The 15,506-nt window shown below is 42.0% G+C and overlaps 1 protein-coding gene across 11 annotated transcripts in view; it reads left to right on the top strand.

Moving 5' to 3' along the window:
* FOXP1 (forkhead box P1) overlaps nt 1-15,506 on the top strand; it is a 391,266-nt gene that overhangs the window by 61,327 nt on the left and 314,433 nt on the right. The window contains exon 1 of one of the 11 annotated variants that reach the window (XM_055707724.1): nt 14,513-14,650. The exons of the other annotated variants lie outside the window; for them this stretch is intronic. The gene's annotated coding sequence lies outside the window, so the exon portion shown is untranslated. Of the gene's footprint in view, nt 1-14,512; nt 14,651-15,506 lie in introns of those variants that run through there. 11 annotated transcript variants of the gene reach the window in all.

Genomic DNA, 15,506 nt, shown 5'->3' with positions numbered 1-15,506 from the left:
ATCATCATAGGAGCATCTTTTTCTCTTTGTTTTGCTTTGTTATGGGAAGAGGGCAGAATGAGTTGTAACTCCTGGGGTGTGATTTTGCCAGGATGAAACCCGTTGAATGACAAGGGAAGTAGAAGTGGGTGGGGGAGATTGTATTTCTGCTTTTGGCTTGAATTGGAAGCTTTTTGTTTGGGCTGAGATCTTTGAACCCGTGGGCAAACAGCTCTGCAAGAGCAGGTGTGTGGGGAGCCCTCCTAGGAGATGGCTTTGCCTACATGGTGGCTGCAGTGGTGCTCTGTGCCTGCCCTGCCCATTGCCACCCGCATCTGGCAAGATGTTTGGCGTGTGTGTGTGAGACAGAGTCATGGGTGACTTGAATGCAAGTCTTAAAAATCTCTTCCTCAGTGATTAAAGCAATTGCTGTGCCTGGCATCCTTGCTTGCTTTAAGTATTTGCTGATGGCTTCTCTGAGTAGGGACAAGCTTTGTGGGGTGGAAAAGCTGGATTTGCCTTGCCTCAGCTTATTGGGAGTTTGGTCCTTGCCTGTGAGGAGTGGAGAGGAGGGAAAGGTGGTGGTACTGCTGCGCGGGCGGGTTAGTTTCATTCTCCCCATAGAACATCATCCCCAGAAAAATGGTATTCCTGGGCTGTGCCACCTCCCACAACAAGGAAAAACAGATGAGAAGCAATGAAGCACACAATTACATAATGAAAAACAATAAAATGCATCTTCTAATATGTACTACTAGTGACCATGTGACTTTATTGTAAAAACGAAATGTGATTACATTTCCGGGTATTGTGCTGTGTGATAAACTCCAGGGAAAAAGTGAAGAACAACTTAGACAGAGAAGACTTCTTGTTTAATATAAACCTCAGACTCTGAAGTGACACATAGCAGGGAATAAATGTCCATCATCTATCAAATGAGGTTTGAACGGTTTAGGTCACACTAGACAAACACTTCTCACCCCAAAACCTTCTTTTCATCTTCATTCATCAACAACACCTTAAGCTTGTGCCCCTCTTTTTTCTTTTCCACTCTCTCAAAAAATAATAATCTGCCTGATGCCTACAAATCACTTCTGGCTGGCATTGGTTAGGCGAGTTATGAGCTATGGCTGCTGCTGCTCCCATCGGTGCTGCCTCTTGTGCAGGGAGAAAAGGAGGTTTGAAGTTTTGTGAAGAGGCTGAGGAGGGAGAAGTGCTGCAGAAATAGTGGTTGTAGAGATGGGAGGCAGTGAGCAGAGAGAGGTAAGAGGAAGAACTGGCATCAAGCATTCCTGTATGGCACATCCCTTCATTGAGCTGCTATGTGCAGTTTGTGTAGTTTGTAGCTCATTTCTTGCAGAGGTTTGGGATGTTGAGCTGTGCAAAGCAGTGCAGCCCAAACCCAGCAGCCAGGAATGAACACATCCTCTGAGGATGTTTTTGCTGTATATGTAAATCCCAACAGCCAGGACTGGAGCTTTAAAATGGAAAGGCAAACCTCCATGGCCAGGCTGGATAGGTTTGTTCTCTTCTGCAGATCCCTCGAGGTGACCCTGATTGCCCTGGTGGGTGCTCAGACCCAGAAGCTCATCTTTAATTTACTTTCTTAGTCTGCAGGCTAACCTACATCATTGTGCTTTGTAATTTCTTCCTGCCACCTCCTCTGAGGTCCTTGGCTGTGCCATGCACGAGCTGTTCAATCCCCATTTCCTGGTAGGAAACTACCCCTCTTATACTAATCCTTGTCCAAAAGCTCTTAATTTTTATTCTTATCCTTTTCCAGTTTATGGGACTCTTCTTGGATTAACTTCCCTATGGTACAGTTTTTCCCTTTGCATTGCTTGCTTGTTGCTTCCTCACCAGTTCTTTTTTGTTTCAAAGATACTTTTCTGGCTCCATCCCCAGCTGCCTGGAAGTGATTTGTTCAGCAGCGCGGTCTCCTGGATTTCAGAGGCCATAGACTGTTTTCCCTTGTTTTCTGCCTTCCTTCCTTCTTTCTGTCATCCTGGGAAAAAGTCTGGCAGACACGGCTTCTTCTCAGCCACCAGTTGATGTTAATTTGTGTGACTGCAACGGGCATGCATAGCAGCAAAGATCTGTTTGAAGGTAGAATTTTGTGTGATTGGAAATTTCTGTAAAACTGGGAAGGAGAACTTGTTGGGAGGGCACAGGCGTGCTAAGGGAGAGAAGTCAGCATTTTAATTGCAATATAAAAGTTGACTTTTTTTCTCCACCTCCATCTTAAACACTGCTTTGTCTTGTTCTAATATGGAGTTTGGAGGATGCCACCATCCATGGCAATGTGGCCGAGCACAGGGGGTCTGTCAGCCACCCAGCTCCAGCCCATCGCTGGCATTTTGGAAGGGCTACCCTGTGCTCAGTACTGCCTCAAGGTATTTTCAAGGGAGGTTTGGGTATCATTACTCTTTGAAATTTGGCATAGCGATGTAAAATTGTAAGGGTATGGCTGGCAGCAGGTGGGGTCCCTGTGCCTTGCAGCGAGCTCCAGCTGGGCAGGGGGGGACTGGCAAATCTGCAGCCTCATTAACGAGGGAAGGAGGATTCACCCATTTGTGGGAGCTGGTCACAGATCGTGGAGTATCACGAGGTAAGCCAATTTCCTACACCAATACCTTCTTCCTTTTCACTTCTCTCCTTCACTGTTTGAAAACCATAAATCACTTACTTGAAATGTATTTAAGAAGAGTATTTTCCTCTGCATTCCCACTTAATGCTTTGTAGCGAGTAGAGTTGAGATCGTTCATGTGCTAAAGCAAGAGAAATACTCTTCTTTGATACTGTGTCTTCATTTTCGGCAGTTTCCTCTTTTACTCAGTTCTTAGATGATAAATTCTGAGTCCTTAGATGCTGCTTATTCTGCAACAAAAAGGAAATGCAAAACAGGTTATTTTAATATTAATAATAAACGTTTACATAATTAGCTCGATTACTTTGTTCACTTTGACATTTTGTCATTGTGGACCTGTCGTTTTCTCTCTTTTAAAGTATGCTAGTAGTGCTGGGAAGTGCAGGGATGGTGCTGCGATCTTGGTTGTGCCGAGCATCTCCCCATGAGGATGAGGGCTTCTCCCCACCTTGCAGAACCTGCAGGCTGAGGCAGACTTATCAATGTGTGCCATTGCTCTGTACTCTTGGGGACACTTACTCTAACCTTGTTAAAATATAAGTCTTCAAGAAGTGTAAGCCTGAAAATACGTATTTTGCATCTAAAATGAAGAACATGCTTTTTCCATGTGACTGTTAAAGGTCTGCACAAGATTAGATCATTCACTGGTCTAGAAATTCTCCTTTTTGAATCAACACTATGTTGTAAGGGTGGGTTATTCATCTGACCTGTAATTGCTGTTTGACATAATTATTTTACAGATTTTGGGTCTGTGTAGTTAGGAAAAAAGTTGTTCTGTAAAGAAGGGAGTTTGACCAAAAAGAGAAAGAGTGTGTGGAGGTTCTGATGATACTGGGCAAAAACCTAAGAGGGTTTTGTTGTTGGTTTTTCTCAAAAGAAGCAAGGATAACCGTGTTAAACAGCAGGGTGCTACTGCATGATGGAGAAGCTGAAGGAATGGCTCGTTTTCCTGTTATGTCACTGCTTTGGCTTTCTCATTCTTGTTCCTCTGTTTCTTCAGAAGGGCCCTGCAGCCTGCAGATAACAGAAATTAAATTAGTATTGATATAACATTAGACACTTCTATTAATATTGACAGTCTGTCGATACTGTTGTGCTACTTTTGTAATATGGGATGTTAACGGATAATACTTTAAATAAAAACACACTAATCTTATAATCACTGAACATGTAGTGAGGTCTCGACTTGGCTCACTCCTCCTCCGAGCTCCCCCATACTTGCGCGTCCGCCGTGCCTGCCTGCCTGCCTGCAGCTCCTCTGGAAAGCCTGTGAGGGTTAGGCACACCGCTCCCTTCGTGCTTGAGCTGGTGGATGGGGAGGTGCGGTGGGGCAGAGATGATGGCTGTAGGTGGCAAGGCAGGAGTAGTGATGGGAATCTCCTCATGGCTGTGATGGTGGTGGGGCTGGACAGGTGCATCCATGGCACCGAGCTCTGGGAAGCCCTTTGGGGCTGTGGGTGGATGCAGACCTGACTACAGGGTCAGTTCCAAAACGTTGGAGTTTTGGTCCTGTGGTTGCTCATGGCATTTGCTGGAGTGCTGCCAGCCCTCACTGCACGTGCCCACAAAGTCTGGTGGAGGAAGCAGTGCAAGGATGACTTGGAAGTTCTGATGCAAGGCAGCAAGCCACCAAATCCCTGTTGGACTGTGCTGGCTGCGCGTGCATGGGGTGACAATACGCAAGGTCAAAGCGGTGCCCTTAATCTGTGGTGCTTGTCTCGATACTTAGCACATGTTAGCAGCTCTGCATTTCTTATGAACTTTTTTCCTTTTAAGTCTATCATGAAAATCGCCATGTTCATTAGAGCTAAAGTTATTTGTTAAATGGTGTAAAAAATACGCATTAAACAATAATGATTACTTTGGTAAACACAGATGTCTTTGTATTATGCAGTGGGTTTTGTACGCAAATTTGTACATGTCTGTGGAACAGAATTTGCCATCTACCTTGAAAAATGGGAAACACAATACATGTTAATTGCTTCTCCCTTAGCCCCCCGCTCCACCTGCTGTGCTGCTGCAATCTGTTGATGCAGTGCTGAAATCTGCGGTGCATGAGGACGGGCTCGGCAGCGAGCAGGTTGGCACTTGCAGATGTGTGCCCGTTGTAGGAGGTAGCAGGCAACAGTCTTAACTTCTGCCTCTTTGTTTTCTAACTAGGAGGATATTTTTAAAAGGGGGAGGGAAAAACCTTTATCTTGCTGAAAACCATCTAGTGATGATCAGTTATTCACCACATTATTAATGCTTATTTGGACATTGCTTGGACTGCTGGATTAAACAGCTTTCCCGTTATGTATTGAATAAAGTGAAATATATGTCACAACAGCAATGCTATGATGCTGACAACCGTCCTTGGCTGTGCATCTCATTAGAAAGATATACATTTTTCTTTGTTGTGTATCTGTGAATGACAGAAGTTGACAAACATCTTTTAAGAATTTGCTGTTGGGAGAAAGTTACATTTATGGCACAGAAACCAAGAAGAAACTACTTGTTTTGAAGGTAAATAATTATTTCCTACATGTGTGTTTTCTAAATCGCCCTCGTCTGCTGTAGTAATTACTTTTTACTTTATTATTGCTTATACATTGAAGGAGATCCTCTTCTGGATCACTTACTCCTAGAAAGAAATCCTGGAGTGTTCGAAGTTCAGTTTCTGTTGAAACTTGCACTTAAAACAGGATTAAAATCCTTGTATTTCACAGTTTTAAAGACTGAACTGATTCTCTGAATGTACCACATTAACTCCCAGGGGACAGTTGAATTTTTCCATATTTTTTTGGGGGGGGCAAAGATTTACTGGTTTTAACTCAGGAAAGATACTTGGAAGGAGTACTGCCAGGTGGGGGCTTGGCTTGCTGTCAGCCGAACAGCGATGCTGTACTTTAAAATACCCATTTTCCAGATGCACAATATGTTTGCATAATTTATACTAGTCTGCATTTCTGCAGATTGCTGGTATTGGCCTGATTTTGTGCTTGCCTTAATTCAGAGCAGGAGCAATGACCCTGCTTGCAGTAAAAGTGTGTTGTGCATAGGGATCTTTGGACCATTATTGGGAGAACAGAGGAGCAATAAGAAGTCAGGATTCTTTTTTTTAAAGGGTACTCTCCAAAGTTAAGAATGAAGGTGTTCACCATCCTGGCTAAAATAGCTTCTGCCTGTTCATAATGAATCAGAACAGAAGACGTTGCATATTCAGCTATATTTGCATGACTCCCTGGATTTCATAGATGTTGTGTGGGTGCCAAGTCAGTGCCATGTTGACCCACAAGAAACTTGAGAACAGGGTTGAGAAACCAGTGGGAAAAGGCAAGTGTGGACTTGTGGGAGGGAGAATAAGAGGGGAGAAAGCAGGCTGGAATCCTCGTTTTTCTACTGTTCATCCACCTCCACCATGTGATGGAGTGGTGGTCGGACAGCCCTCCCCTGCAAACATCTGTATCTGGTGCAAGGAAACTTCGCTGGGGTTGGTCGGTGATGCATGGTTTAAGGTTTTCTTTTCTTTTTTTCCATCTAGACCCATGCACCTTTCAGCATTCTGAAACAGAACACAATCTCTGCAAGAAATCATCATTTGGGGAGAAGCCTGTATTCAAGGAGTTCTCAGCTTACGCTTACCCTTGTGTCTGAAATTGTTTTACTTCTGTTACAAGTAACACCTAAAATTGCCACTTAACCTTGCAGGCACTTTGTTAAGTTGGTATTTTTGATTGCAGCAGCTGGGGTGGAGTTTCCTTTGGGAATTCAAGGAGTAGGAAGTGTTGTTTGTAGTTTTTTTGTTGGGTTTTTTTGCTGACTGGTGCTAATGTGTAGGTGGGGATGTGCTGCTGTTTTTGTAATACTTTTATTGTTTATGGAATTGTTAGTTAATTGATGGTAACAATGCCTGGAGCCTGGGAGAGGTATTCTTTTATGTTTGCTCAGATCAGAACAAGTAAATAATTTTGTAACTTAAAAAGAGATTCAAGATTATTCTCCTTAGTTTATTTACCTTGCACGTTTGCATCTACTGTTTCCATACCTTGCTATCAGGTTTCCCTAATTAGTGTTATTTCTAACAGAACAACAGATGAGAATAATAATTTTTTTTTTTTTTTTAGGGTTTAGTAGGATGTAGCTGGAGACCCCTAGATGGACCTGGGAGTTCAGGAGCAGGTGCTGCACCTGAACTTGCTCCCATCTAGTTGGTATGGACGTGGTAAGGTCTCAAATTGACAGTGTCCCTTTTTCACTTGCAATAACTTTCATGTGAAATCTAGAAGGCAGTCTTTGAACTTCTGTTAATTGCTTCATGGTTCACTCAGACTAAAACCTACTTGGTAACTTCGTCTTCCACATTTATCCAATGAAATAAAATTCAAACCAGCCCACAAACTAGAGAATGTTTTTTATTTATATGCGGTGTAGTTCCATCTGGTCCATGTTAAGGACCCCAAAAATATATGTGATTAGCTTTATAGTTCACTGCTAAAGGTAGCAAAGCTGGCTTTTAACATTTTTCAAATTTTCAGCTAGCATCTCAAAACATTTGTTGGCATTTCCTGACTATGATTACTAACCAAAGATTTTCCTGGTTGTCTTTGCACTTTTTAAAGTATGTTGCATAGTTTTCCTGCTTAAAATATCACTGAAGCCTCTGCTCTTCCCTTTATAACTCTTATGCAAACTATCCATCTCTGTCAAGACTGGTCAGTCTCAAATCCTGAAGTTCAGGATTATCAGTAGTAAAATCTATGGCTATTGCTGACACTGAGCTCATGCTCAATAAAATGAAATGCACACATTAGAGGTAATAAGAAGGTGAACTGTGCTGCTTCAAAACAATTAACATGGGATTTAACATATTTGGCAAAAGCCAGCTCAGAAATGCCCACTGAGTGCACAAGGTAACCTGAACATCAACTTACCCCAGTTTAAATTTCAGACGTTTGCTAATCAAAGTCCTGTATTCCCACTAAATGAGTGCTTGGGATCTTGGAGAGAGAGAAAAAAAAAGTCTTTTTCTACTGCATTTAAACCAGGTTATCTTCTTCTGCAGCTCTTCTGCCACAAATGCATGTTTGTATCTGGAGCTGCTCCGCAATGGAAAACACCCTGGTGTTCCTGGGAGGTTTTTGTGTAGCCTCAGCCCACCACAGTCCCCCCAAAAGGTCAGGAGCCCCAGATTCTTACTTGCAGGGTTTTTTTTGCCTCTGCCATATTTAGTCTTGGAATATTCAGAGCTGAAGTGGAGAACTGCTGCCGGTTTGGCCACAGCTTGTCCCAGACGGCATCGTGGCACAAGGCTCTGTGGCTGCCCATTTCTGAAATACATGATTATTAACAATTTTAGCAGCTGCAGGTTTTTCTTTCGGTGCTGGTTTTCCTTTGCCTGCTCATTCGGCAAACCCATCCTGTCAGGTGGCACTAAAGGCCTAGAAAGCCACCTTGTTGTCTGCAGAGACACAGGTTATTACCTTAATCCTTTACTTGTTTGCTGCACCTTAATGCTGCTGATTGAGAGAAAATGTAAGCGTGAAGTGTGGACTTCACTCTCCATCCCCTCGCATTAGCCGATAATGCTCCTAGCATCTACCACACAGCATCCAGCTTGTTTAACAGCCTGGGAGAGTATTGTCCATGTGCAGTTACCCCTACGTATAGTAGGAATTTGGGGAATTTTTCCTAGAAGTGCAGTTTTAGACCTTGAGGAGGTTGCCTCTTAACCTCAAGTATGTCCAGAAGTGCATAGCAAGAAGTGCCAAGGATTTTCAGGAGTTGAGCTGAAGGTGTTGTTTGAAGTTATCCATATTTTATTTTCTTATACGCTTTCTTGGGACTTAATTTATATAACGCTGTGATGGGCATGTATAAACATTGTGATCACGTTACAGTATGAGTGAAATAGACTTGTTTTCTTCTTTTCTCGTAATAGAAATGTAAGAAATTCAGTTGTTTGCCCCATAAAATGCACACTTGTGTTACGGATTAGTCTCGTTTTAATGAGGCTGTTACTTATACAGTAGTACATTAGCAGAGTGTCCTTTGATTTTTATGTAGCGAATGTTTACGCACCGGTTCAGAGAGGCCTGACTGTTATTCCCCCTCAGTTCTTAAGATGGGGTATTTGGGTCGAAAGGCTGTCACTGTGGGATTGGGACGCTGCTGGGTTACACACAGGTGCCAGTTGGGGAGCGGGTGCCTGCTCAGCCATCAGGGACCCGGGCAGTTGCATCCGAGCTGCTCCACAGCAGCAAGGTGGGGGCTCTCCCCAAGGGGCTGGGTGCAGGGCCCGAATCCTGCACAGACCCAGGCTGTAAAGGCGTTTATAAGTTGCTGGCGCCCTTTTAATTGCACCTTCTCTGAAAGAAACCTGGTGGCAGCGGTGAAGCGAAGCAGAAAGCCTGGCAGTGGGATGAAGACATCCTCTGTCCGTCTCTGCCTCTGAAGCTGAACTGAAGCCTTCCTGCGCTGCTTAAAATTGTGATTTTGGATAAAAGGCTGTGTAATAACTTGAGAAATGTGTGAGAAGATCTCGTGTTAATACTGTATAAACCTTCTTTAACTTCAGGAAGCTTAAAATCAAATTTGGCAGAGCTTACAAGGGCAATGAATGTGGAGCCACTTGACTCCAGTAACCGAGAGAATCGGTTGACAAACCTGCAGTATTTTGATTTTTTTTTTTTTTACAATGCTATCTGAATTCTTGAAAGTATTTACTTCCTTGTGAACATGTGTAAAAATATATACATTTGGCTTCACCTGTATGCTAAAAATTTCAGTCTCATGTTCTGTGCAAATTTTTTCCTATCTCTTTGGGGAAACCAAATGAGGAGAGTATTACAGTGCAATTTAGGTTCTCTGGGTTTCAGGTTTTTTAAAAAAAGAGGTAGCTAAGATAGGTTAATTGTGGAACTAGGAGGCTCCACTGACTCATCTTCTGAATAAAGAAATTCAGATGTGTTGTGACCTCAAGAAAGTGAATTTTTAAAGCAGTTGAAGTTAGAAATCTGGGATAAATTTGGATATTTGAAAGTCATGGTAACAACCATTTGTAAGAGTGTATCATGCTCTATAGTAAGATTGCATAAGGGCACAGGATGGAGCATCTGATTTTTGAATTTTTTTTTCCCTTTTGGCATTCTGTTTGTGACAATTACATGACTCTCTATTAACTGTGTGTAGAAGAAAGCAGTGTTATGAAATGAGGAGAGATTTCCTTCATCTGTTACTCTGTAGGTAATTTTTGTGCTTTTTCCAGTATTTAAGTACCTCTTAACTGCTTGCTGTCCATCTGTATACCATTCATAGTACTGTAAACTAGTATATGTAGCATGACCTTGTAACTTGCTTTGTTTGTGCATCTGCCAGTACAATATGTTGTCTTTCCTTAAAATGCAAATATGCTCCACACAGTACAGAGCTCCTTAGTCAATAAATAAATGGAGGTAAAAAACTGTACCTAATACCCATTTAATTTAAATTCATTTTATAAACATAAAGACGCCTTTTAAGAGAAGCTTTAATTCAGACTAGCACCTTGATTTGTGGTTGCCATGGAGAATCAAATCTGTCATTTGACAAGAAAAGTCACCCATTTATGACAGCACTTTATCTTGTCTCTCCAGGGGAAGAAAATGTCAAAAGTGAGAGCAGAAAAAAAATAAAGCCTTGAAACACCAGAATTTCTTGATTTCATTTTTATTATTCAGCTATCATATCCTTTCCGATAATAGCAAGTTGGTGAAAATAAATAATGTTCCTACAGTAAAATCAAATATTTCCTATTGGAATGGACAGGGCTCTTTGTGATTGTCAGTGCTGTGAAGTCTGGCAAGAAATAGTGTTATTAGATAAACCCACAGTGCCCAAATCCCATTTTCTTTTCATTACAATGTCAAAATAATTATACTTGTGTAATTTGGGTAAGAAATTGTGGAATAAGTAAAATGGTCCATTGGAAGAGATTGCTTGAAGCTTGTGTTCATTATAGGGTGGGGTTTTTACATGCCGAAGAAAAAAAAAGATAAAAAAAATCGTATAATTTCATTTGAATAAAAATGTCTGGTTACTCTTTCATGTTCTTTACAACCAGAGGAGACGACAGGTGCTGTGTTCTGTTGGGGTTTTTACATTGATGCATCTTTTGTAAAAGAGAGTTAAAAGAGGCAGGAGTTTTAACACTTCTTGATTCTGGGGTGAAAACCTCTGAAGAGTTTCAAAGACATTAGGTAAAATTGATTTATTATCTGCATTTTTTTTGGAAGTGTTTTTATTTTGTAGGATTAAGAAATTATTTAAGAATTGGGTGTTTTCAGGAATATAATTAGCTATCTCAAGTGTTTACGCCTGTACATTTAATCCATATAGACACTAAGTTGCCCCCAGGGGAGAAACACTTACTGTAGCATTGCATTACTTTTTACATAAATCTAAAAAGTGCCATTGAAATAACGAGACTAAAATAATCCACTCTGCGGCTCTTTCTTGAGACGGCGTTTGTGCCTTTCACAGTATTGCGGGGTTTGATGTGGTTCAGGAGTAATCTTGTATCAATGAGATAGCATTATAATAGAAAGTCCTTTAGAGGTTTAGTGTAAATATTGGGCTGGTAGGGGAGCTGCTTGCTGGAGCGGTTGTGCCTGCAAGCGATTACAAAAAGAGAGAGAAAGGAAAGGGTCGGAGGCTCTTTTTTTTTTTTTTTTTCCTTGAAATTGGCTGGCAGTGCTGGATCCATAGCCAAAGCTAGTTGGGATCTGCTGTGAGAAAACAGGCAGCACAATAGTTGCCTATTCCTGCCTTCATGCAGAGTCTGAAGCCAAATCCTGCTCTCAAACACTTATCTGTAACTCTGCTTGCCTTCACCAGGCACTGGCATGCCTGTCCGGTGGAAGTAAGTGATGTGTTGTGTCCTGGGGTTCTTTAAAAATGTATGTTGTTGCAAATGACACCTTAGTGGGGAAACAGTTGCAATTTAGATTTTTTTTTTTTTTAAATTTTGATTTTTAACATGTATTAACATCATGTCTTAGAAAGTGTGTTAGCATGGGCTACCAGAATGTGTAACTTGGGGTTTTTTTCGTGAAACCATCTGGAATAAAAGAGGGTGAATTAAAGATGCTCTCTGGGGTTGTGGAATCTTAAAGATATTAAAGGGTCTGATTTCCATAATGCCTGCCTCTCCTTTTGCCCAACTGTTGATATAATCTGCTTTAAAATCGATTTGCTGTCATCATGTAATCAAAGCCTTAATTGCATCATCATTGACTTCAGCATTTTTTGCTGATAAATTTGCGTGACTGACGGTGAAAATGTTGTGAAAAAAGAAACAACAAGAGTTTGAAATAATTCTGGTGTGTGTGCTGTCTCTTGCATATGGACAAAAAAATTTTGCAGGTAATCCAAGAGTCCCTGGATTTCAATGAGAGATTTGAAAGTGTTCTCCTGTGTACAAAACCTTGAGGCTTGATACCACAAACTGTTTAACTTGTTGAAGTCGAGAATATTTGAAGGAGTAATAGGAGATTGGTATTTAGCATGGCCTTGTTAAAACTGTCTTTTTAAGTCTTTAGTCCACTTCAGATTGTAACTTTCTACAAGTTGTTCTTAATAATAAAAGGGATGGGTGGGGGTAAAGCTGCTTGGTTGCTGTGAGGTTGTTCCCTGAATCACTGAATTAGCTCCCATAAGCTCTTTTGGAGGGAAGACCGAATAGAGTTTAAATAATGTTATAAAACAAAATTTGTGAGTAACTTTTCTCTCTGGTTTCCGACGGATGCCATCTGAAATGGCTGATATCCTGTCCTGAAAATCACAGATGGAAACTTCATCTCAGCACAGTGCTACGGCAATAATGAAATGAAAGTAGCAGTCTCATTTACATTTCAGAAATAGTTCGCTGTAGTTTCCTGTTCAATCTACCAGATTTTCTTGTGTACCTGATGTTGGTTGTTACCCACATTTAAAGGGCAGTGCTTTAGGTTTGACCCTTGGGGAATTGTGAGTATGTAGGTGATGCTCTTCTGTTACCGAGGGATGCTGCTTGCTGCAGCGGTCCCGGTACAGCAATAACTGAAGCAGCAGCGACTGTTTGATGCTGTTTCAACAAAGGTTAACTCCTTCCTTTTGGCTTTCACAGTTCTCTGTAGTCAGAACAACTGCAGTGCAAGCTTTTCTCAACTGATTTTTTGCTGATTTGTTTAAGTTGCATTTTTGTTTTAATAACCTGTTTCAGAAACATACTCAAGACTGAAACTCTGTGATATAAAATGGCAACATTCACATGTAGTTTCTGTAAGGGGGAAGTCAAAGTAAACACATACTTTGTAAAAGTGAATCACATGTTTTGTAAAAGAGAATATATACCAGGTGCTAATAAGACTGTGTGTTGACTGTAAATGCCTTTTATGGGATGCTTTGAAAGAGAAGAAAGTGCAAATTACTGGGGAGGATGGAGAATGCCATAGATCAGGGTAAAAATGCGACGCTTGGCACTGTCTGTGTACTAGTGCAGCCCTTTCCTAAGCACAACAAATACTGTGTAAGTATTTAGTAAAACTGAGATATACTGCTTCTTTTGAACACCTGTGACTTTTTCTAAAATTTAGAGGGCATGAAGTTAAGCTCCTTGCCATGTGCTAAGTCTTCTGAGAGCACCCACTGATCTCGCCAGGTTTCTTCTGTTGCCCCAGCAAACCTGAACGGGCACATAATGGACAAGAATGACAGCACAGCTCATCGCCATATAAAGAATTCTTCTTTTTTAACGTATAAATGCATATGTATGTGCGTATGTATTTTTAACAGAGCTGAGTGTCTCGGTGCAGGCGGTGTGCAGGAGTTGTCACTAGTGAGGGGAGGCCAGGGCAGCCATATGATGCTCTGCCCAGTGCCGAGGGCCCTGCCGAGGTGCAGTGGGGGAGGACAAGTCCCACAGTGCCTCAGCATCCTCCTCGTGTGGTGTCACATAGGGTGCTGGGGCCTTGGTAGCACCCTGTATGAGCCCTTACGGTGTAAAGGGAAAAGTCTTGCTTGCAGAAAGATTTCTGGCAGGCATTGAAATTTTTGCAATGGTGATGCCACTGGCTGGCCACCTTTAGCAGCAGGTACCAGGTGGCAGTGGGTACCCCAAGAAGCAGTGGGAGCTCCTGGATTTTCTCTGAGCCACATGTTTCTTTATAGTCATTGGAGTCGTCAAGGCATTTGGAGGATGCTAGAGTGCTCCTTGTGATCTCACTGTGGGGGAACCTCAGACTTAACAGCTGTTGAAGTGATCTTCCCTTCAGAATTTGGGGCCGATGCCTCCACCCTGCCATCAGCAGCTCCCAGGGCCACCCAGCAGCGTGGCACAGCGGCTGGTTATGCTGTTAGTGCTGGAGGTGGTGGCTTGTGGTGTGCGTCTCTTGCCGACCAGAGCTCTGTCGTGTTGTCTTCTTGGTTGTAGTTGCTTCTTGCTGCTGTTTCAATTCCCACTTCTTAAGGATAGAGTAAAAAATTCTGAAGAAATGACATGTATCAAAAACAGGTGTATATGAAAACAATCTTCAAGATGGTATAGTCTGACACATGAGATTTGGGGAATGATAGAGTTAAGGTGGCATAGGCCACCTTAACCAAGCCTCTGAGCTGTTACACATTATGAAACTCTCTTGACATTATCATGTAGTTTTGGGGTTTTTTGTTTTATTTCTTTTTTCCTCCCAAAGAGTGTTGTATGGGCCTTGGCATGTCATCCAAACCCATGTACTCCCAGCTTGCCATGTGGTTCCCTGTTCCTCATTTCTGCATGCCCACCAAGAGACACCTGGGGCTAGTTTTGCAGAAGTGATCTGGGGTTTGCAACCACAGCTGAGGCCAGTTGGGGCTGTCTGTAGCACATGGGGTTGTCAGTCTCCATAAAAACTGTGAGTCATGGTGGGCTCAGATTGATGCCTGGAGTTACTGGGTAACTCAAACCAGCAGCTATCAATAGCCTCCCTCTTGCTTTGTTTCCCACCAGTGAGATGATTGTGATGCTATCAAGCTTCTCTGCACGTGGAGGTGAGGAGACTTTCATTAACCTTAGTACTGTGATGAGGGAAGTGGAGACATGATCAAGAAGAGCTTGGTAATGTTGTATTCAGCTTTGAGTTTGGATGGTGTGCTAAGTAGGTAGTGTGTGCTACTGGGAGTACAGATTTTGTAATGGTAAGAAGAAATGCTTAATAACTGCACATTAGATGGGAGTCCCATAGAAAAAATATGATTGTGTAAGCGAAGACTTGATTGTAATACTCATTCCAAAGGTGTAAATCAAGATTACATGTTGATGTTGCCAACTTTGTTGCCTAGTTTTTGCAACCTTAATGTTATTTTAATATAGCTTTGGATGCAGTTCTGTAAAGGATGTACAGCAATATGTTAACATGCTGTGCCGTCCTACATTTAGGGCTTGTAATAAGTTTTTTTCTTTTTTTTCTTTTTTTTAATTGTCTTTGCCAAAAAAAAAAATAATAGTGGCTTCTGAGTGTTGAAGTTTGTGTTCATATTGCTGTATTTTTACTCGATTCTGTGTCCTGTATGCCCTGTCTTGTTGCAAGATCTAAAGGCTGCTGCTCTGTTCCCTTTGTATCTGGGAGAAGCAGTCACGATAGTCCATGTGCTTCACTGAGGTCCCTGCTCAGGGCAGGGTATGTAGTAGTGGTGGGAAGGGCTGGAGGAAGAATAGCAGGCACACAAGAGGTTGTAACTGCTTAAGTCAGACTCTTGCAGCTAAAATATCTAATATGTAAGTATTTGCTGGGGGTGGGGCAAGACATACCAGCATTAGTTATTTTTGCCGTGATGTTATAGGATTGTTTTTTGAGGGGGAGCCTTGTGAAGCTTTATTTTTTATTGTCTAAGGGAAACAGCAATT

The sequence above is a fragment of the Falco cherrug genome, chromosome 4 (assembly GCF_023634085.1).
Source record: "Falco cherrug isolate bFalChe1 chromosome 4, bFalChe1.pri, whole genome shotgun sequence".
Classification (NCBI taxonomy): domain Eukaryota; kingdom Metazoa; phylum Chordata; class Aves; order Falconiformes; family Falconidae; genus Falco; species Falco cherrug.
This window is presented reverse-complemented; position numbering and strand designations above follow the sequence as displayed.